Source organism: Sander lucioperca, chromosome 10 (genome assembly GCF_008315115.2).
Source record: "Sander lucioperca isolate FBNREF2018 chromosome 10, SLUC_FBN_1.2, whole genome shotgun sequence".
Classification (NCBI taxonomy): domain Eukaryota; kingdom Metazoa; phylum Chordata; class Actinopteri; order Perciformes; family Percidae; genus Sander; species Sander lucioperca.
In genome coordinates this window covers 3,144,416-3,168,456 of record NC_050182.1, presented here as the reverse complement: position 1 = coordinate 3,168,456, position 24,041 = coordinate 3,144,416, and the positions used below count along the sequence as shown (strand labels likewise).

The following is a 24,041-nucleotide window of genomic DNA, read 5'->3' as shown; positions in this document are numbered from 1 at the left end:
CTTTTCTTGTTCATTCCTTTTTTTTCTGTTTATTTCTTTCCTCTCTTTTCTTCTTCTTTCTTTCTCTTTTCTCCCTCTGCATTCCAGCCAGCCCTCCCTCTCTCCTCCGCAGCCTGAGCACAGAGCCCCATGTGTCGGAATCAATTAGGGCTGAGAGCCGTCGCGGCCGCTCTTTCACGGAGGTAAATATTAAACTGCACCAAGCACCGAGGAGGAAGAGAAGGAGAGAGAGGAGGGGAGAGTGGGAGCCCTCCATCCCTAATCCACCGCATCGATCAGGCGGGGATGAGGGTAATATATTATTTTGACAAGATACGATTCTCCGACGCGCACCGCTATCCCCGGCGATCGATTTCTTTTTTCTCTCCTTTTTTCTTCCCTTTTCTCCCCCTCAGCGAGTGGGACAGAGTTTGTGTGTTACTGTGTGTGTCAGAGATAGGGTGCGCGTGTGTGTGCGTATTTGTGTGTCTGTGTGTCTTGGTGTGTGCATGTGCACCGGAGTGTGGATGGGTGACAATAGGAACAGCATTAGGAAATGTGGGGAAGAGATGAGGATGGTGCTGCTAGTAGGTCTGCACTTTTACAAACAAGCTCCTGTCTAAACAGCTAAATCACACGCTCACCCAAAGATGGATCGTTGAGAGGAGAATCTGTGAATAGTATTTTGCGTTTATTTTCTGGGGTATATGCACAGTGCAGCATACAAGCCAGGATGTCAGTTTTACACTTAGTCAAATAGGCAGAGATGACCTATTGTAAAGTTAAGTGTCCTCCCCCGCACAGTCCCCTCTGCTCCTGGGCCTCCCCTCTATATCGCTTTGTAAACTGTGTCTAAATGCTAAATTCACAGATCAATTTTTTTTATTCAACCTCTCCCCCCATCAATGCGCTCCCTCTGCCCCTGTCCTCCTCAAACAGCTTCACATCTTGCTGTCCTCCAGTGATGGAGAGTGTCCTACCAGCCTTATGTATGTATGTATGTATGTCTGTGTGTGTGTGTGTGTGTGTGTGTGTGTGTGTGTGTGTGTGTATGTGTGTGTGTGTGTGTGTGTGTGTGTGTGTGTGTGTGTGTGTGTGTGTCTGCATGCCTGAGTCTTTGTATGCAACTTATTCTTACCGCAGGTCATAGAAATAACACAAAAAGCTTTCACACCACCTCCTATGGACAAAGATAGATCTAGTTTTTGCAGTGCTGTATTTGTAGTTTTATCAGAAAAATACAAAATTACTGTTATTAGCTTGTGTGATGTTTTTTAATTGAATTGGTAGGGTGATACCCACTGAGGATCAACAGCAGCTCTGCACAGCTTTTAGTTTAATTGTTTTGTTTCTCTGACCCACAGATGGACGGCATGGTTGAGTCTCACAGCTCTCATGAACCCCGTAAACAAAACCATAAGCAACCATCTAATAGGCTTGCGTGAAGGTGAATACATGCTACCTGGCTAGCATGGAACTGCAGGAAATCAAAGTAAACCAGAAGCTAGAGAGGGAAGTCCAGCTTTCTATTTTCTTAGGTGCTGGTAGAGACCAAAATGTAGCAACAAGGCCTGTAAATAAACACCAGAAACATAATTCTACTGTGATGCTCAAGCATGCTGTGTCTGCTGGATGCGTAAGTAGGCAAATGTTTGCTAACAGCTGGGTTATAACTACTTGATAAGATGTAAGTATATCCAACCCTGTCACCAGACAAGAGCATAGATGATTATGCAAAACCTCAGAGTACATTCAGCGTTTTTTGTAACGTCAAACGCCACTTCTTGAACATGACTGCTTTCTACAATATCTGTGCATATAACTACAGTAAGATCCAGTTTAGTGAAAGATTGTGGGTATGATTTTTTTATGATTAGTTTAATAAGAAGCAAACATTAATTGCCTGTGACGTGATGCGAACATGCTACACACCAATCCACCACTAATGTAATACCTTGGGTATTTGGCTGGTATACTGTATCAGGTGCTCTGTTTCTGTGGACTTGTTTTGGGTTGTTTTCTTCCCCATAGTGGTCAGAAATTGCTGAATGCAGCTTTAAGTTTAAGTTTTTTCTGGGGTTAGGGTGATTATAGTAACTGTCATGTTAAAGCAGGGTATATATATATATTTTTTAAATGCATCATACAAATAAAACAAAAATACAAATGAGCTCCTACAAATGAGATCAGGCTTATGCATGAGTTTGTGTGAGTGCTTTTACACTAACTATCAAGGTTATCCAGTCCCTGTGAGTGTATCAAGAGCGTGCACAATTATATAAACCATTTCTATATGCAAGTGTGCGTCTGTGCTCTGTACGTATGTAAGTATGCATGCACGTGTTTTGTGTGGACGACAGTTTGGCTCCAACCTGTCCTTTTGAGTGTTATGGTGATACAAACAAGTCATGTCTCCATGATGCACACACACCCCGGCACCCGACCAGTTTCCTCTCTCAGAAAGCTCTGTCCAAACAAGCACGACATCACCCGCTGGTGTCTCCTCCAGCTCGCTCCACACTCTCTTACTCCTTGTCTCCCACTTTCTCTGTTTCTGCCTGCCGCGACTTAGTTTTCCTCTTTCTTTCTGTCCTCTCTTGCTTTTATTGTGCCATTTTCTGCCACTTTGGTCCAAGAAAGGGAGGCCGTAATGCAATCTCTCCCCCTCTCTGTCCCCTGCTGTGAGGGAGAGAAGCTTGGCCTGTGTGCTGGGCCGGGGAGAAGGGGGAGAGACGGGGTCAAGGTGAGCTCTAATACACTATTGATCCGCCCCAATTGAAAACCTGATGGAAATTTTACCCCCCTCCCCTCCGCTCCCTTTCTCCTCATCCTTCCCCCGCTCTCTCTCTCTCTCTCTCTCTCTGTTTTTCTCCCCCCTCCTTTCGTCTACCGCCCCCTCTCCCTTCCTATCTCCCACTCTTCTCTTCCCTTATGTCTTTTTTCCTTTCCTGTGTGTATCCTCACTGGTGTCTAGAGTCTTCCTCTTTTTCAGTGTCTATCGCAGTTCACTCCAATCTGTTTTCTCTCCCAGCTGAATGTCTCTTTCAACCGCTGACCACTTTCTCTCCCTTGCTATCTATCTCCATGCTGGGTAGCACTCTGCCTCCATGTCTTTTAAACCGTGTCTCTAATCATTTCCTCTCTTCCCTTCTCCTCGTTTTGGTCTCGCCAGCTCCCCTTTTTCAAGCTTGTTCCTCTCTTTTTCCTTTAAATCCCTTGCTACTCCACCCCTCCCTGCTGTTTCTGTCTCGCTCCCTCACTCATTTTCCCTCATCCCTCTCTCCGAGTGTGCATCAGATGGTCCATTTCTCTCTAAACCAGTGCATATTGATCCCAATGGCAGTAGCATGCAGGGTGAGGGCTGTGAAGACCGCTGCTACAGTGTATTAAACGCCACAAACGCTTTGGACGTGGGGCCTGAGACACGCCTCCCCGGCAGGGCCCTGTCAATAGCTGCTCCCTCCTGTCAACAGCAGCCAAATGGCCTCTCAATCTGGGACTTGTGATGGGTTTCAGATTGGTTCACAGAAACTGCAATAGATGCGCCACAGAAAAATAGACAGAATCTTGATGGGAGAAAAGCCAGGATACAAAAATGAAATTAAATAAGGAGATGTGTACAAGGTAATTGTTCCTATAATGGTGAGCTGCTTTTAAAAAATAGATGTATTCAGCATTGATATACTATAAGTGAATGAAATCATGTAAAATAATTTCCAATGAAATGCCTAAAATGTTGCAAAACAAAATCTATGACCTCAGGTTTCAATTTGCTCCATTCTTTGCCTTAACAGGCTTCATAATAACACACTCTTGTCCTGCAGTTATGTGGAACGGCAATTACGGAAGCAGTCGAGTGTGCTATATACTGTTCAAGCACATCCAACAAAAGAGGCACAAACACTGGGAAGGCCAGAACAATAGAGATGGCAGCAACAGAAGTAAACCTTTTACAGCTACCCATTACTTTCCCACTTAACAAGAAAGAGCACAACCTCTCCCTCTCACTGACTCTATGCAGAGTTGGCTGCTATCACCGCACTGCTTGAGTGGGAGATAAATGGAGTGAGTGTATGTATGTGTGCGTTTGATTTATGTACTGTTGTGTACGTGTCAGACGGCCGAGCTATCAGGACCACCATCTCCCAATAGACATAGAAATGCTACAGCAGTGGAGGGACCCCTGTGTCGACCCTGAGACCTCTGATACACATCTGGAACAACAGAGCACACCGAGCTGGGATTGGAGGGGTTTGGCGGAGGAGGAGGAGGAGGAGGAGGAGGAGGAGGAGGAGGAGGAGGAGGAAGGGAGCTACCTTCATTGCTTCTGTGCTTTTTTTTTCATTTTCATTCAAAGGAGATTCTTCTTCACTTTGTCCCTCGCTCTCCGTCTGTTTCTCCTCACTGCCCTTCTCTGTCTCTTGCTGACGGGAGGGTAACGGCCTGTGTGCTTCCACCTGAAACTAAACTTTACAACTTCTGTCCGCTCTCAGAGGAATAATCTCACAGGTAGCAGAGCTCCAACATGCAGACTGGAGGTCCTGGTTGGTTGCTTTCACATTAAGCTTCGGTCAACAGTGTTACTTCTGTATGGTCCTGATCTCATGGGAAATGTCTGTTATTCAAAGGATACCAGTGTGTAAGAAAACCAGCACCAAAACCTTATGTACTACAAATTAAAAAAAATTATAATATATATATTTCACCTCTCACCCTCAGTTTGCCCTTCAACAGTTTTACATGTAAGTCGATCTATTGTGCATGTAGTCAAATGTCACAACAAAATAATTACATCTCTCAGTTTGAAATGAGTCGCCATGTTTTCTGTATACATTCTATTGCCTCTAATTTGTCCACTAACAGGCGTTCAGAGTTCAGACACCTGTTTTATTTTCCCACTTTTCTCTTTCAATCACTCTTTTCTTCTCTCCCTCGCTGTCTCCTCTCTTTCTCCCCCCCTCTCTTCAGCCTCTCCATCTATTTCTTTCTCTCTAGGAAGGAATCAGTCTCACCTTAATTGCTCTTAAATCGGATTAATGACTGACCGGGGACAACTTGACTTATAGTAAATCTCTTCCTCTCCCCTCTTCTCGTACATCACTCTTAAACATTTTATCCTCTCTTGCTCCCTCTATCTTTTGTCCTCTCTTTTTCTGTCCTCAGCCCTTTCTTCCTGCTCGCTCTCTTTCACCTCCTCTACCTCCTTCTTTCTCCATTTTATATCCCTCCTTCTTTCTCCTCTCTCTCCATCACTCTCCCTGCGAGTCAATCATTATTTCATCTTTTTGGACGCACTCTGTCATGCTTCAGCTCTGCTCGTCATCCGGGTCCCTTCATCATTTTTCCCCCTCTTCTTTTTGCACTTCTTTCAACAACTTTCTATCATCCTTTACCTTCATCGTCCTGAGATTTTGCCAAAACCTCTTTGACTTGGCTGTCACTTTGTCTCTCCACTTTGTCTCTCTCCCTCTGTTTTTCTCTCTCTACAAGGTTGACCAGTCGCAGGGTGTTGTGTAAGCGCATGTCGATGTGGTCCTGTCATTGCCTCCTAAGTGCTTTGGCAATACTAGGGATCTGCTGTCATGCCAGTGCAACTAATCCCAATCGAATTACACTAAACTTGTATTGAGATGAAGATAAAGGACATGAGCGTCTGTCTGTGTGATTGCTCAAGCAGCTCTCTCGCACCCAGGTGGGGAAAAAAACACACACATTCAAGAAATCAGTTTTGGTGACAATTACACCATTTTGATCGTTAACCTAAATGAGATGAATGCCAATAAAACCACATACAAGAAATAAAAAGTGCATTACAACTCAATAAAAAAACAACTGTCACCATGTCATCCTGGGGTGATCTTTGTTAAGGGTATAAAGGGCAAAGAAATTGTGCCACCTTCCAAACCCCTGCAGTTCAAAAAGCTGAGAGAAAAAAGAGGCCAGCCTTGTGGACAAAAGCTCATTTTCCTCTTGGTTGCACACTGCTGCAGGCAGGCTAACATGCCACAGGAGAATTCAACCACTCATACACCTTTGTTTTCCTCACGTTTTTCTCAACTTTACACACACAGCAGCAGAGCCATAACTGAGAGTGAACCAGGATTTCTATGTCAACCCAGAAGGCATGTGCATGGCTTGTCGAGCCTGAGGCGAATTCGATGATCTAAGAGCCACAAAGTTGTCCCTTTTTTTTATCGTGACAGAGAAAAGGAGAATCTGTCATTTCCAAATGCGGACACATTTGTTCACGTTCCAGTTTTGCTTTGAGCCATTTCCATGTCTCCTTCTTTCTTCCATTTCTCTCCACTCGCCAACTCCTTCAAACCCTCCACCTCCCAATCTCTTTGCATGCCCATCTGCTTCACAGGGCTCCTGTATCTGTCCTCTCTCTCTCTCTCTCTCTCTCTCTCTCTCTCTCTCTCTCTCTCTCTCTCTCTCTCTCTCTTTCCTGGATTAAGCATTTATCTCGGTGGTCCTCCTTTTGGCCCTAAACGCCCGTGAGGACGATAAGAGTCGCTGGGATTTGTCAAATTGTGCACCATTGATTAACTGACCTTTCACGCCTGCAAGTCTCTCAGCCACTCCACTAACTGCCGACAGGCTAGATAGAGAGATATATGGATACATCTGGCTGTTATTATTGTGTACAAGTTTGTAGTTACCAGGTGTGGCAGCGAGAGACGACAGGGGTATGAGGGCCACGGGAGAGAGAGGGGGGCACGAGGGAGATGGTGGGAAAGATACAAAGGAGTCCTTCAATTGCCCTATAGGCTTAGAGTGTAACAGGTAGAAGTGTGTTTACAACCAAACAGTAATGCCTGTTGAATAATGAATAATGAAACACAAATTTTAATGTGCGCCAAGGGGCTAACATCAGATAAGTAGAATTAGGATGGAGCAGAGGAGCCAGAGGATACTTTCAGACATTGGCTGCCCGGCTGGAGGAGCATCCTTCATGTGACCAGTTATGGCCAAGGGCTATTGCATAGTGCACTGGACACCTTTGATTATTCACAGACAGGTCTGTGCGGCTTCATCACCGACACATTTTCAATAGCAAGAAAGAGGTGTTTGAAAAAACAAAAAAACAAACCCTGAATCCAAAGCTGATCAAGGTATCTGACCAAGGAAATCTTGCAACGTTCAAAATTGTTCAAAACTTCAAAATGATATCACTATCAAAATATCTGTGTTCATAATAATCTGAGTTCCTGAGTTAACAGTCAGTGAGAGTCTCAAAGGTTTCCTATTGTGCAGTAATATATCTTTAAAATCAAAAATATAGTCCATATAAAATTACAAGTGTCACAATTTCTATCTCCACGTGGACACACTTGGCAGTTGTGATCTTCAATTTTAAATTAACAACACATGACTCCTTCCATGGAAAAAAACATTTTGACCTGAAGTGACTTCACTTCCTATAATGTGATATGTAATATTTGTGGATATAATGAGCGTGGTTTTAAAAGACAAATGAAGGCAAGTGTAAAAGAGAAGCAGCGAGAAAAGCAGAGGGAGACTGAGATATTGGCAGGTTGGAGGAGGAAGTTCACCCACCTGGACCTCCGCGTCGCCCCGCCTCAGAGATGCACCTGAGGCCGAAGCCCGATCACCGTCTCTCGGACTGGACTGGAACTGGTTCGCCGCTACGCTTGTTGTTCCGACCCGGAAGGGAGGAGGTCAGAGGGGAGAAGTGCCGCTGTCGCGCTGCACAAATGCGTCACTAAAAAAAAAAAGAAAAGAAAAAACAGATAGTAAATTAAATTATAATTATGGACACAAAAGACGAGTCTGTGTGAAAAAAACTTTTCATTCAAATCAGAAAAAAAATGAAATAAGAGCAAATGAACTCCGGGACCGGCGACGTGTCGGTCCAGCTGAGTGGAGCCGATCCTGGCGCTAGTGTTTTGTTGTTTTCCCGCAGGACTGCTGCCACATCGACCACAGATCAATCACCTTATTTACTCTTTACTGTCATACAGTAGAGGAAGAGATGCCAGTATGAGAAAAAAATCACTAATACCCCATATACATGACTTAAATAGTAATAAGGTAGCATCTCCCTTCTTCTTAGTGCGTCTTTTGCGCAATTATTTGCAAATAACTTAGCCTATAATCGCAATTGATGGTATTCATGTGTCGAGTCGATGTCTCTACAATATTCCAACCAAATCCCCTAGAGTGACTTATATTTCTGCTGCATTTATGTGGAAGTCTTCTGAAATGTATATATGAGGTTATAGCTCTATTTGCGCACCGGGTGTATCCGGGTTTATCGGTACACAGAGCGGATATACAGAGGCCCTGAACGCAGCTCAGCGAGAGGCTCGGCTGTCTTGTTATCGATATATGAGAAGGTTGCTGGAAAGGATATTGACCGCACTAACTAGCCGCACTTTGATCATACGAAATTGCTTTCCAGATGACAACACATTAAGGATGAGAGCACTTTTTAAAAATCAAAACCTGCCTCTCGCAGCAGTCAGAAGTTTCTTTTTCCGAATGGAGGTGGAGATGAGAAGAGGTGAGAGCCCCCATAAGTCGACTGCCTTGATGAATAAAAGAAAGCCAATAGTCTATTTCCATGAAGAGGAAAAACAAAAACAAAGAAAAGAGAAATATATTAGGAAGGGCTACATCCAAAATCATAACCCGAAAAGAAAGTGTAATTGAAAGCATATAGACATATAGGCTATTGGACATAATAAAAAAAAAAAGACTCAGGTAAAATCTACAAAGAAAGAATTTAATACAAGATTATGATTCTAACAATTCTCTAAAAAAATAAAGCAAAAGAATGGAAACAAAGATAAAAAAGAAATAGCCATGTTTATATTTTCTTTCTGACGGCGAGTGAATTACGGACGGAACAGCAGTAAATTAGTTACGTATTTTTATTCTTAAAGATTAAATGAAATACATTAATCGGAGCAAATACAATTATAAAATGACTTTTTGGAAGAATCTAATAAGATATTTTTTTATAAATATAAATGAAGTGGAAAAGGAGGAGTTTCAAGTTCTAACAGGATGCTTTAAGAAATAAACTCTTGAGTGTAGAGTATTCCTTCGATATAATAGCCTTATAATACTACTACTACTACTACTACTACTACTAATAATAATAATAATAATAATAATAATAATAATAATAATAACAATAATAGGTTATTACTAATAATAATAATATTACTTTAAAACGAAAAGAAGTGTTATCCTGTTTGTTATATGGAAGCAAGATAATGCTATCGATTATTATTATTATCATTATTAATATTGTTATTATTGTCAATATTATAACCCCCCACCCCCACCCCCCCATAAAGAAAATGAGCAGAGAAGGTCTATCAGTGGCTGGAGAGATATTTATAATTATTTGCCTGCACAGTGTGGGGTAAATAGCAGCAGCGTTAAAGCGCTGATATTATAATAACACAATTAATTGGACGGGTTAACGAGTTCAAAGGCAGCCGTGCAGAGGTGAAGGATGAAGGAGGGGAGGGTGAGTGACGTGGGGAGAAATTTCTCCCAAATGCCATTTAATGTCGGAAATATTACCACCAAGTATCGACAGCACAGAGACGGATGAGACGGCCGGCGAGAAGCGACACAAGAGCCACTGAAATAATCCGATTAAATCGGCCTGAGACTGGAGAAGAGAGGGCTCAACACGTTGGCCTGAAACTTCACACACAGGAAACACAGACGGAACAGGAGAGAGAGAGAGAGAGAGAGAGAGAGAGAGAGAGAGAGAGAGAGAGAGAGAGAGAGAGAGAGAGAGAGAGAGAGAGAGAGGTGATGTCTGATTGTAAAGTTACAAAAACCCCAAACTACATTTTTAATGATTCCGGAAAACAACTATAAATCAGAAAAAAAAAAAAAAGTATTATTTTTATTTATTCCCTTGTACTTAATTAAAACAAATACCTGCAGAATAGATGGAACAAATATATAACAATTATTATTAATGTTATTCTATGTTTCGTTAAATGTATTTGCTGTTACTGTAAATTAAACAAATAAACCTAAAGCTTTCTTCAATTGTAAATCTTGTTTTTTTTCTGTCAGAAAAACACGCACACACTCCCACGCAGCAAACGTTGTTGCGGCAGGCTGATGTTGTGTAAAGTTAGATGTGAATAATTGACGCCAGGGTTAGGGTGGATCCATTGATCGATCTCTTAATCTGCAATAGTTACATGCGTGTATTGATTTACAAACACTGTTTATCTGGATATATACTGGCACAAATAATTGATGGAGTAGCTTACACCAATGGCGCACATAAATATGCATCAAAGTTGTAAGGGGGGTAAACACCTAAAAAGAAAAAGAAATCTGAGGAGCGACCAGCGGATCCACATAAAGATGAGCACAGCCTATTCCAAATATTTTTTCAAGTTCGGCTCTGCACTGTATCGATGCGCCCACATCTGAAACAAACATGCGAGACTGAGAACACATATATAAATCATCGGCTCCACTCTTGTGAGAGTAAACTTCGATATTTTCCTTTGGTAAACACATTGACGGATGGTCACATGGTCCAAGAGTTGGAACTATACTTGGTTGTTTTTTTAGGGGGTGAGGGAAATGTGGATTTGTGTAGAACTGGGAATATAAACTGAAACATGTTGGTATAGAGGGCTATAATTAAAATTCTTTCAAACAAATATGGCTCTTCAAGGCAGGAGGGTGAACTTGAAATTGATTACAAATTTAAATCGAGAAACTAAAACAATTGATTGATTGATTGATTGATTAGGATAATTAAGTATGTCAGATAAACCAAAATAGTAGCACGTGCAATTACATCCCACATCTGAGGATAAAGCACAAGCAGCATGACACAAAAAAATAAATACAAACGAGCCCAAATATCTCTCACACACACACACACACACACACACACACACACACACTTTCTAACATATTTATAAAGGTAAATTATCCGGGGTCACTCACTCCCGTGCTCTCTCTCTCACACACAAACACACCAAAACACTCACACACACGCAAAGATGGACCAGAGAGAGAGAGAGAGAGAGAGAGAGAGAGAGAGAGAGAGAGAGAGAGAGAGAGATGCACCGGCTGAGGTCTCGTGCAGCTCTGTGTGAGTGGCTGTTTAATTGACTGATTGATACGGCGGTGTGGAGGTGAGGGCTGGACGCCTTAACAAATAGAGACACTTAAAGGCTAATCCGGGCCAACGCCGACAGCAGTCATCAAAGTGCTCCCGTGTAGCCGAGACTTTTACACATGCAAACCAAAACCAGGATACTTATTTCCCTCTTCTGCTGTGTGTTGTGCTTACAAATGACTTACACTTGCACAAAGTTTCCGAAAAGAAGTCGAGAGCTAATAAAACTAAATCCAGGCTTTCAGATAATGGCAGCAAAAAGAGGCTGCGTAAATTACGCACGTTTCAACTTTTTGGTTACAATGCAATCCTCAAACTGATGATACAGGGAAACAAGTATTCCAATAGCAAAACCATTAAAATAATGAACACTAATATCGCCAGCACAAATCGGTCATGATCATATTTTAAACACACTCACTAGTGCACAACAACCATAACTTTTTCTCCTCGAGAAAAAAAAACAAAAATCCCCCAAAAACAAAAACAAAAAGGTTAAATATTAGAGCCTATTATATAATGAACAAAGCGGACAACATACCTCCGGTTTTTATTTTCAGGAAGTGGTGTTAAAGCGCTCACCGGCTGAAGTGCGACCAGTCTATCCACACGCATTCACTCTGACGGCGCAGCGAGCCAGCGACCGGAGAGGCAGCACTACTACCAACCTGAACCCGGGGAGGAGAGCGGAGGGAGGGAGGGGGGAGGAGGAGGAGGGATGAGAGGAGGTGTGTATCTCTCTCTCTCTTTCTCTGTGTGTGTGTGTGTGTGTGTGTATAAGTAGTTAATTAGTAAATCCCCATTCGCTGTGCCTCGGGTCGGTTTGTTTTCCCCGGTCGACAAGCCGAGAGGAAAGAGAATTTGAAGTAGGATTCGACCCGTTTCCGCTCCTGTGTCTCATATATGAGGTTTGTGTGTGTGTGTGTGTGTGTGTGTGTGTGTGAGAGAGAGAGAGAGAGAGAGTGTGTGTAGTGTAATGATGAGTGTGTTTTCTCTTTTAGGGATATCTCTGCCACCACAAGAGGAGCCTCTCCATCTCCCCTCTGTCTCCCCCCCTACTGGCCACCAAGATGCCACCAACCAACATGTTGACCCCAAAAGTTGCTCAACTTGAATTAGGGAGCAATGACCCAAAGAAGCAAAGAAAATGGTCAAATGAAAGAGTAGCTGGTCCCAACAACAACTGGGTTCATTGTTCCTGACAGTGTTTGAAATTACATAAAACCTCCACCTAAACCCAAAACTGGATAGACTGAAACTAGACGAATCACTGCTAGCTTGCCACAACAATATTATTCTTCCATGAATGTAAAGGAAACCAAAAACGCCACTCACCAAAGCTCGAGCTCTACCTGTCAGTCTGGCTGTAGTAGACTAAGAAGAGGAAACTTACTGTTGTTGTCAACAATTTCCCGCTGTCCCTGCAGCAAAATCCACATTACGATGAAACTCATCTGTCTTCAACTCAATATTACCTTTATCAACCGTCTGCCTAAAAAAGAAACACACACACACACACACACACACACACACACACACGGCTCTGGTGCCAGTAAATCGACTCTGCCCTTGATAACTTTAATTATTTAATTGATCCCCAATCAGCAACTTAATAATCAATTAGGTAAACCTATGGAGCTCACTTGAGTGCAGAGAGCCGGAGTCTATGATAACGGAATCAAAAAATGAGAGGAGAAGTGAAGGGATCGAACGATGAGGAAAATGGGACTGAAGCTGGAAGGAAGAACGGAATGCTGTGTTGTCTGCTGGGTGTCTAGTTCAAGTTCCTCTGACTTATAATGACTGTGACAGTGGAATGAGGTCACATTCTTGTACTGATAACATAACATGCACCCACTGCTAAAGAGGGTAAGGGTCACATCAGATGTTGAAAGGAAAAAGCAGCTTTAGGAGGGGATCGTTTTTGTGCCGAGCAGAAGTAAGATGCCAGTGAGAAGTATTTTCACTGGTGATAGTGGATTGACTGGACTAGAGTTGAAATGATGAATCACCTAATTGATTAGTCAGAAAATCAATTAGCAACTATTTTGATTATTGATTTTTTGTTTAACTTTTTAATGCCAAACATTCAATGATTACATTATCTGAAATAATGATTTGCTGTTTCTTTTTCTGATTTTACATCATTGTAAATTGAATATGTTTGGGTTTAGGACATCATCTTGGGCATTTTTCGCCCCTTTCAGACATTTCATAGGCCAAATGTTGGATCAACTAATCAAGAAAACAATCAGCAGATTGAACAATGATAAAGATGATCATTAGTTGCACCCTTTTAATAATTTGCTCCTCAGTCCCTTAACTTGTGTTTAAACAGTCCTTTTTCAAAATGTATACAAAACTGTTGGAGGCCAAAAAACATTGAATGCTTGGAGCAATGTTGGTACAACATGGCCATGGTCCAAGCCACAGCCATACACATACGTCACCACACACTCAGATACAACCCATGCACCTCTTTATCGCCCTCTAGTGTCGACTGCTGATCTCAGCCTTCACTGCTTGTTAACCCCTCCAGCTGACACTTTCTCAACTCCTTTCCTAGATTTTTAGGTTCACACCTGCAAACAGCTGCACTGGGAGTAGCTTTTTGTATTTGTTTGTGTGTATGTATTTTTTTTCTTCTTACTGTATGTCAAGCTTGTGTGTGTGTGTGTGTGTGTGTGTCGGGAGGAGGGAGTATCAGACGCTCACACACTCAGCAGATGAAAGCTTTGCCAATACTGCGAGTCCCCTAGGGGGCATGGCAATATTGATGTGACCACTGGTGTGTGTGTGTGTGTGTGTGTGTGTGTGTGTGCGCGTGTGTTGTTGGTGCATGACAGTATTTGCACATGTATGCAGTGTCTGTTGCATTTGTACATTTGCCACCTCTAAAATCCAAAAGGGCAAAAGCAGAAGCAGACACTGAAACGTGCCAGTAACCTCTAACCTCTGATCTCAGACCAGCACATTCTAATGTCCATAGCGGGGTGCTTTTTCTTCCCCGCCGATCCCTGCTCGGCAGCTGGAGCGTCTGTGCCTCTGACACCTGGGAGGTATATGTGACAGAGTGGGGAGGCGCTGGAAGAGGATGAATAACTGACCTATCACATCCCCATTGACTGAGTTAATTAATATAAGTAGAGCAGGGGATTCTTAGCTCACTTTTCACTGTATGGATTTGCTGTCTCCTCACATTTGGTATGTTTTATGTCTATTCAATGCAAATCCAATGTGTGCTGTCCCGCAGCCCGATCATGACAGCTAATTTTGGTATGTGAGCTGTTCTGATAGGGTGGATTTTAATTGTGGCACAACACAGGGCCTCGCTGTGACTGATTGATATAAAATCTCATGTGAATGGATGTCAAATTGCAGCAGAGAGAACTGGTAAAAGGCTCCCATATACCGTGCATTATATTTCCGCTTGAGGCTACTGTATACTTGTCAGTCTTTATGCATCTTTCAGATTTGATCACGCTAAAATGCAATGTTTTAAGAGAATAGCGGAGGTTCTTGTTAGCACATAGGAGTGGGAAGCAGTGAGAGCAAAATAAGAGGGACAGGAAGGAAGGACAAGGAAATCCTCATAGACTCTCTTATACATGCAAACACTTTCTTCTTCTTTGTGGGTGTGAAAGACAAAAGAAAGAGAGAGAGGAGCACTGGGGGAAATGAGCAGGACAGACAGGAAGACAGGCAGAAGAAGATGGGAAATGGAGAGAAAAGGAGGGGAAAGAGAGCAAGAAAGAGCTCCACTGCCTAGTCTTAATCTGAGCTGTTCTGATCAATAGCCCATTTCCCATTGTTGCCAGAGCTGTTCGATCGCTACACCACGGAATTAACACACCCACTTTAATCTAGGGGGAGAGGAGCGAGGGGAGGGAAAGGAGGGGGGAAGGGAAAAAAAGGGGGTTAAGGGGCTGAGTGGGGAGCAGCTGTGGAGGCATTCTCAAATGAAATCAAATCTAATTGTTATCACTGTAGCCGCTGCACTTATTACTACCACTGTTACAATTATCCACCCACCATATAGCTCTTTTTCTCCCTCTCATACCTTGCGTCATGTGTTGTAAACTGGACGTAAATAATCCGAATTAGTGTTTGTTTCATTTTGCCGGCTGTAGATTGGATTGGGAGGTTGGAGGGGGGAGAGACTTGGCACATTCCTCGGTGACAGGGAATGGAGTTTGTGGTCAGGTATATTGTGCCGGATACACTCTAACATCTGGGTGTCTCAATTAAGCTCGGCTGCTGTAAGACTGGTTCAGCAAGGTTTCACGAGATAATGCTGTTATGTTACGAGAATGTGTTCGAGATCGCAGTGTAACCTTATTAAATGGATCGCCATGACATTTTGAACAGAAATGTATCGTTTCCAGAGGATGAAGCCTCATGACTTTGGTGATTCTATTACTTTTCCTCTAGCGCCACCAGGAGGTTGATATTTGTGCTTTTGAGTGAAATGTCTCAACAACTACTCAATGAATTTCCGTGAAATTTGTTAAACACATTTTTTTCCTTCTCAGGATGAATTGTAATAACTTTGGTGATCCCTTAGAGACTGATATCTCAAAACCTAGGCAAATGACGACAAAACCATTTGCATCGCTAGATACGAAATGGTATATGAAAACATTTTTGTTATTGTTGTTTTACATTTGGGTAAATTGAGCCTTTAAAATTGGATTGTGTAGCTAAAACTAAAACAGTAAGTCTGTATTGAATTTGTTGTTTTGCAAAAAAAAAAAAAAAAAGGTTTTCCAAACACTTTCTTTACGGTGACTTGAAACCAAAACTCATCTGTACGTCATAAATACATCAACAGCAGGTGCGATATGTCTTTGACTTCAAAAGACCATGGCATGTACAATGATTACAGGTTGCCACTTTCAATACATGAAATGTAATAAGCATCAGCTTAGAGTAACCATGATTTCATATCATACAGAGTGCTGGCAATCTATTCAAAATCCATTGGTTACACCAGCTACAGTCATTGCCATTATTTCTGTGTAGTCATGGGACATAATGGAACATATATTTCTTTGAGTGACAAATGAAATGCCAGTTAAGATACATATGTACTGTATCTTGAACTGCTCTGATTAAGGAGACCAAACAGGAAAACAAAGTACTTTCCCCTCTCACAACAAAGCTTTCAAATACTAATTCCATTACTAAAGTGAATACTTGTGCTTACGCAGTACCAACACTTGAGTTTATATTAGCTGTTGAATATTGTAGTCCACAGCTTTGGGTGTTGCCAAAGGAGTCTTTGCTTACTGCCTTCCACTGAGACAGCTTGAGGGGAAACCACAGCACAGAAGCTCTTCCCTGCCACCGGAGGCTATACCCAACTTTTCCTCCAATCCATTCTACTTACTCTAGTTCTTTTGAAGTCATTTCATAACAGAGCAATTTTCTCGTTAGCGTTTGGCTTTAATTGTGGGTAATTAAGCGTGCTCCAGCAGTGGAGAGAGCGCTGTTCAGAGGACTGGGGGGAAATTAGCCGTAGTTCATCTGTGAAATATGGGGTTAAGTGGGAGTCGGGGCAGGAAGAGGAGAGTGCTGAGGGGGGTCAGTGACTCCAAAACAGGGGGCACGCTGTCAAAAAAGGAAAGCTGCTTTGGGTCTAGCGGAAGATGGGAAGGTAGCAGAAAGAAAGTGGGGAACACAAACAGGTAGTTTAGCGAGAGACACAATTCAAACAGTAGCTCAACAGGGCTGAACAAGGCACTGTGGGGAGAGCAAGAAAATAATGAGGATTTGGAAGAGGAAGGAGAGAGAAATGAGTGGACACAAGCTCAAGAGCTTAAATTTGTGCCAGCATACTGAAAGGGAAAATACATGTCTGTAGCAAGATAAATACAGAAAGGAGAGGCTACATTTACTTGCATGCCATCGTACTGTAATCTGAGCATTTAGTGCATGAATTATGTGCAATAAATAGAGTGCATATAAATGGAATGATGTCGCTCACTAATGCAGGAAGTTTGACTGTAAACATGGTACACTACAGATCATTTTGACACTCTGTACAACACTCCGCATAAACAAAAGAAAAAAACAGTATTGCATGTTTCAGCAAATATTACTACAAACGTCTTGCGCATCAGATACTCTAATTGACAGGTGCATCAAGGCAAAACATTTGGAAAAAATGATGCTTTTTGTCTATATGATTTTACATGAGGAAGATCTTTGGACCAAGATGTTGATAAATGAAGTACAATTGATTGAGTGTGCAGGAAAATGAGATATATTTTAAATTAGTGTAAAATGAGTGAATTTCATACCATAGCCTCCCTTGAAGCAACAGTGTGTGTATACTGTACAAGCAACACCCTGGGGTGGCACTAACTGTCACCAAGTGGATTATGGACTTTACACAGAGTGACCCTTGATTAAATGCAGCACCCTGCTGAATAGAGCCCCTGCCCTTCGCATCCATTAATGCTTTTATTTTAACACCATAACAGCTATAAACGTCGCTATGGCCATAAAGCAGATGAGGAATGATTGGAGTCATTGACTGTACTGTCAAATGCTCAGTGGATGGGGACATACTCTGCTGGGCCCTTTATGAGTGCTTCATCCCTCGGAGGAACCATCCCCACTGACTATAATGAACCTGTTAAACCCTCTATAAATATTGGCTCCCATGCTTAGTGATCGTTTGAATACCTCCGAAATAGAGCCACGTTTGCAAACAAGTGGCTGGGCGTTGGAGGAGGTGAAGCTAATACCTAATCAATGGAGGGACGCTCCCTTGCGGTGGGGCCTCACGGAGCCTTGATTCATACAGAGGGTACGGATATATTGTGGTTTAGAATAAGCACAAAACTGCCATATTGATCAACACATTATCAGTGTCAATAGGCAAAGTTATTTCAGGAAGAAGTGGAAACTGCTGGGGTATTGTTGGCATGGCCATGCAGAAAAAAACATCAAGACTGCAGTGGGAACTAATCATGTTGTATTCATGGGGAGCATGTTGTAGATTAGATGTGAGACCAGGTTCTTCAAACCCTAGGAAATCCAAACATTCCCTAGTCGACAAAAGTAAGATTCTCTTCATGATGAAGGGAGATATTTAGATCTACGAGGTCTTAAGGGAGGCTACTCTGCTACATTTCAATTACTTAAAGGAGAATAACACTGAAATTCAATGCTGAATTATCTCATTTGAAAATATAAATTTGTTAACTAACATAGTCTGTGCCACCGTGAGATACTCCAGTCAATTGGGTATACGCCTTGGGAGTCCTTTACTTTCGGCATGTAATGTCATTTTTGACCTGCTGAGCAAAAGCAAAAATTTAGGACATAATATGATAAAAGAATGTTTCTCTACATTTAGTTATCTAAATGACGGGACATATCTTAACAGGCTACTCATCAGGTGCATTGTAGATTAATGAGTACTATTTAAGAAATGCATAAATTCACGAATGATGTAGAAATTTGAAACGCTGCATCTCCACCGAAATATAAATGGCAATGGATCAATGTGGCTTTTTTAAAGGAAGGTCAGTTGAAGCTACGAAACAGAAGAAGAAAAAAAACGTCCAACTGACCAAATGACTTATAAACTACAATCAATCTACTATACTAAAGTTTAACTGGCAGAGTTCAAATTCATATGTATACCAGCTCATCAATGGAAGCTCATCACTGTGTTCAGTCACATTTGTCAGCCTATTCACAAAGTGAAAACAACATGTTTCATCTGTTACTGCATGGCTAACACACACAGATGACATTCCTCATTTTCCAGCACATTCAACTATAGTGTACTATAATTTCATGCTGCACATTGGATTTTGATCTATAAATGAGACAATCAGCTGGAGCCCTTTCAGTTTTACAAGTGATGTTTTTGACCTTGTGTGACATTAACTTGAAATCAATGAAAAGGTCATGTACCAGGTTTTTCTTGGACACCTTTTATGTCAGGAGAGGAACTAGAGCAAGGGAGAAGCACTTTTACACAGTAAGCATCACTGCAGTATGTAATTAGTGTTTTTAAGGAAACAGAATGTTGGTTTCCTTGGAACAATCAAACACATCATCTTAAATTCAAAGACGTTGGCTGGTAGTGATCTTGGAAAATTGGCATAATAAAATGTTGAGGTGCTATTTAGACAGCGATCTGCTCAAGGATTTTCTCCATGTGTGTGTGTGGTAACAGAGCCTATGTGACCTTGACCTCTTGAGGTGCCTGAGCAGACCACCCGGGCCACAAGAATATGATGTTGAGATCTTAAACTGAGTGAAATTCCCTTTTATCACAGCATCCACAAGTTAAATATGACCATATGTGTTATGCTTAGAGGTATTGAAACGGTGATAGAAAGCTGCAACATATGGTTTAAGGAAACACAGATGCCACCTTTAAATACATGACTTACTGTTAATATAAGTCTGTGGGGATGCATTTACATGTAGAACTGAGTACACAGACTGCAGCTGCGTGGTTATGGTCACCTATACGCATACAGTATTAATCCATAATATCATAAGAGAAATACATACAATACATCAAATGTTAACATACGACCCTGCGAAAGCCGTTGTGACTTTGACAACTTTTTGAAGTGTACCTTCATTCCCCAAGTTCGTGTTCCACTTCCCCGACCGCTCTTAAACTGTTCATCTCACATTCGTCTGGCAGCAGCCTCACTCCTTAACGTCTCGGTCCCTGAAGCCGCAGTAGGATACAAATCACAAATGAAACGCACAAACACGTTTTCACTTTATAGCAGAAACCTTTTAGGAATTGTTGCCGATCTACTTTCAGGGAGACGTATTACGTACTGCGCGCTGTTCGACAACTCTCCAGCGCACGAGCGTACACAGCATACATCAATCAATTTCTGCAGGAGGTGCGCATGTTTCCCTCTCACCAAAGTGCATTATACGTCTCATGAGAATCTTATTTCTGACGCGTTTCTCAATTATTAATGCCACTTGTCAGTAACAGAATATGGAAGTAGGATGCTTACCTTCACCGATGCACATTCATTGACATGACCGGCAGCTCCCACTTGGGTTGTTGGGAATCCTGTCGATTTGCGCAGAGGACTGATGGTAATCTGGACAATTTAACAGCTCGGACCGCGCATTCTTCCACCTTCATTAAACTACATTGGTGAAGAGTTACACTGGCATGATGTTTGAGTGGCAATGTGAGTATTGCCCATGGGGTGAATCAAGATGGGGAAGTAGCGCGCAGGACTATAGCTAGAGAAAAGTTGTCCTCGGAGCAACAAAAAGTTGACAGAAAAAGAAGTGACTCCACTGCCACCAGTTATTGTCCGAAATTGGTGATGATGTAGTTTACATAAAACATCTAACCACAAAAGGAAAGCCGGGAGAGGGGAGAAAGCGCGAAGGGGAGAGATCCGGACGCGGGGAGCTGAGAGCGCAGAGAGAGAGAGAGAGAGAGAGAGAGAGAGAGAGAGAGAGAGAGAGAGAGAGAGAGAGAGAGAGAGAGAGAGGGGGGGGGGACAGAAGGTGCTGAGCCTGAACCTCCACCTCACATCAGCCAGACTGCAGTCAAGTTTCTATCAGCTGCAGACTGTGTTGTGCACGTGTTCCTGTGGACGCGAGACAGAAAATTGACCTACACAGTAAAGAGACCGCACAAGGAAAAATATATGTAGACGGGTGGTGGCCAGAAAGCGGATCGATCGGGTTATAATTTTGTCCAAAGTCGAGGGAAAATAAAGTTCATGGAGGAATGAAATTTGAAAACAGATGGCGAATCCCGTCGCCCCTAAATAAGATTCGATCTCTGGGAATGGAGTGTAGATAATATTTGGTAGGACGTTTGATGAAAATGACGGATTTTTCATTTTGGACAGGTGGGGGTAGATGGAGTGAGGGGAGAGGGGAGGGAATAGAGGAGGTGGGGGGTGGACGTGGAGGTGAAAGAGGGTGAATATGATGTGTCTAGGGACAGAAACTAAACTTGGGAAAGGAGGACGCAGTGTTTCTCCCCCCCTTCAGATTTCATCCAAGGATCTCATCCCCTTTCCCTATTTGCCCCCAGTGCGCCCCCCTTCCACACACACACACACGCACGCACGCACACACACACACACACACACACACACACACACACACACACACACACACACACACACACACACACACACACACACACACCTCCCCTCACTTTCCTCTCACCCCGCAAAGAGGGGCGGCGGGTGGAAGGAGGAAAAGGAGAGAAAACAAGAATACCAAATAAATGAGAAATTTTCGTACAGGCCCCGCTTCCGTGCGTTCCATGCTAGCAATAACAATTAAATATCGACCGCTTTCCCGGCCGGGGAGAACCTGAGATACCCAGAGACTGCCAAGTACCGAAACCCCCCTCCCCTCCATTTCTCCCCATCTTCCACATATGCACTCACTCACTCACTCTCCTCCTTTTCTCGTCATTCCCTCTCTATATACCTCTTTTCCTTCTAATCCAAGTCCATCAAGCCAATCTCTTCTAATTTGGTGTATCTCATTTCTCTTGATTCTATCCCACAACCCATTTCAGCTCCACTTTTATCATTGCTGATTTGGGGGTGGCCTCTCGGACACACTCCCATGTTCTCTCGATGCAAGAGGACTTCCTCACACCATGCATGTTAGGTTATTAAAATCAATTATGAGATTGAGATTCCTGTTGCTTTCCCTTGGATGTTAAGAGCTCAGGCTCATTAGAGCTACTGGCACACTCTGCTTCAGCTTCACTCTGACAATTGATGTGTCATTTTCAGCACATCTGTGTGTCTGGTTTTCAACACAACATGCTTATAAAGGCACTTATCCCACCAGCATTGTATTATTAAATGTAGTGCTGTGTTTTAAAAGAAGAACAAATACAGACACAGATGTGTTAAAAATGAGCAAAAACACATGGTTGCACATGGAATGTCAAAACCAGCAGAAGAAAAACAAATATCAACATGACAGACTGTAGGTAAATGGGTGAGCTGCTGTAAGACCCAGCAATGCTTCCGGAACCTCTTACTGGATTGTATTGTGTTTTCCTTTATGGAACTGTTTTCTTATCATGGATGAATACATGTTCGGCATTTTATTTGTGAAACCTGCAAGGTTTGTTGTAGAATATGGTGAGCTATAATTGGGTGATAAAAGATACAAGTGCCCAAATAAATGTTGCAGAGGTCAGTCACAACCAACCAAACTAAAGAAATCAACATGACAAATAGCATCTTTTCGGCTATGCGTTGTTAAAAGATGGCAAAATGTTGAGCTCCTGTGAGATCCACTGACTCTCTGAAAACCTCTTGCCTCTTACTAGACTGTATACTTTCATGGCATTAGTTTATGGTGGATTAATTCATTCTTGGCATTTTATTTGTGAAACCTTTGATGATCATTGTAAAATATGGTGAGCTATGATTTGGTGGGACTACAGACAGTCTAAAGGTCAAAGTGCCCATGCATCAGACTATATTGTTGTCTGACCTCTGGCAGGATTTTTCTGTGCGGTACACAAATGCACCTTTTTGGGATTTATTTCAGAACCAGTGTGGCTCCTTGTGCAATATGATGACCTATAACCTAGTGCTCTATATCCAACAGGGAACACCGAAGTTTGGGGGTTTCAGACTTTAGACCAAAAGACAAACAGGTAGACTCCATTCCTTTGCAACAACTCCTTTTGTTGATTGACGGGCCCCCTGGATTTGTGCAACTCGTGACAAGACTGCCAGAGGAGTGGCATTATGTTGGACTTATAAGTCCTGAGCACGCCAATGCCAACTTTCCAAACGAATTGCACAACTATCAAAAGTTTCTCCATCATTGAATGTTGTGTGTCTTCTCTTACTCCTCTTTATATTTTTTTCCGCCTCAGAACTTCTCTCTGCTCGCACCCAAGCCATTCAATTTCTATTTATTTCACCCCCCACTCCTCGAGCTTTCCCTCCACCGCCACCCAACACCTCCTCTCGGTCTCCCTCATCCTTCTTCTCATCTCTCCCTTTTCACACCTCCCCGCATCTCCTCGCTCGCTATTAAAACCAATTCTTCCCCTGTTTTCGCCCTAATTCTCCTCCCTCCATCCCGTCGTCTTCTCCCCTTTCCTTATACTTCCCTCCACCTCGTTATCTCCCCCGTTTGACTTTAATTAGTTAATGCATTAATTATCTACGCCCCAATACCTGCACCATTAACATACCCTCTCCTCCCTGTGGCTCCCTCTCTGCCTCACCCCGAGGCCGCTGGGCTGGAGATGCTGCATGGACACACGGGTGGGCGCACACGCACAGACACACAAAACTGTTCACTCCCTTTCCCTCCCCTTTTTACCCCATGCCTCCTTTTCACTCTATTCTATTTCTCGCTCTTCCACTCTTTGCCCCCTACCTATTTCCCCCCCAAGTCATCTCTCTCCCCCCGTCTATCTTTCTTCTGCCCCCCTATACTCTCCTCTTTTTCTCTCTGTGCCTTGCAGTCGCCTCTGCCGGCTGCATGGTCTCTCTCCCCGGCGACGGAATTATGAAAAATGCGCCCATCGACAGAGCGCCTCAGCTTCGATTAGCCGAGATGGGACATGACAGGCCGCGATCAATACTTATACCGTCCTATAACGTGTCAACTAATGAATCAATCTCGGCTAAATTTTCCATTTTTCAAAAGCCGACGCGAGAGACTGGAATATCCTCTTTTGTAAAGATATTATTATCGATTTCGTCGGCAATTTGACATCGGGGGTAGTTAATTCCACTCTAGAATAAAATTGAAAACACTTGAGATTGAAGTGAGAGAGGGAGAGAGAGAGAGAGAGAGAGAGAGAGAGAGAGAGGAGGAGGAGGGAGGCAAGGGCAGGCAGGAGGGGAGGGGGAGACGGCTGTTGACTTGATAAAAGAGAATGGGAAGATGGAAG

At 42.8% G+C, this 24,041-nt stretch overlaps 1 protein-coding gene across 2 annotated transcripts in view; it reads right to left on the bottom strand.

The window, feature by feature from the left end:
* Positions 1 to 20,278, bottom strand: part of erfl1 (Ets2 repressor factor like 1) — a 50,090-nt gene extending 29,812 nt beyond the window's left edge. Inside the window, exons 1-3 of one of the 2 annotated variants that reach the window (XM_031288569.2) lie at positions 20,134 to 20,278; positions 19,732 to 19,829; positions 7,540 to 7,705 (exon numbers count right to left, since the gene is read on the bottom strand). The gene's annotated coding sequence lies outside the window, so the exon portion shown is untranslated. Of the gene's footprint in view, positions 1 to 7,539; positions 7,706 to 11,663; positions 11,908 to 19,731; positions 19,830 to 20,133 lie in introns of those variants that run through there. The other variant, XM_031288572.2, reaches the window with a different exon arrangement.
* Positions 20,279 to 24,041: the final 3,763 nt, after the last annotated feature.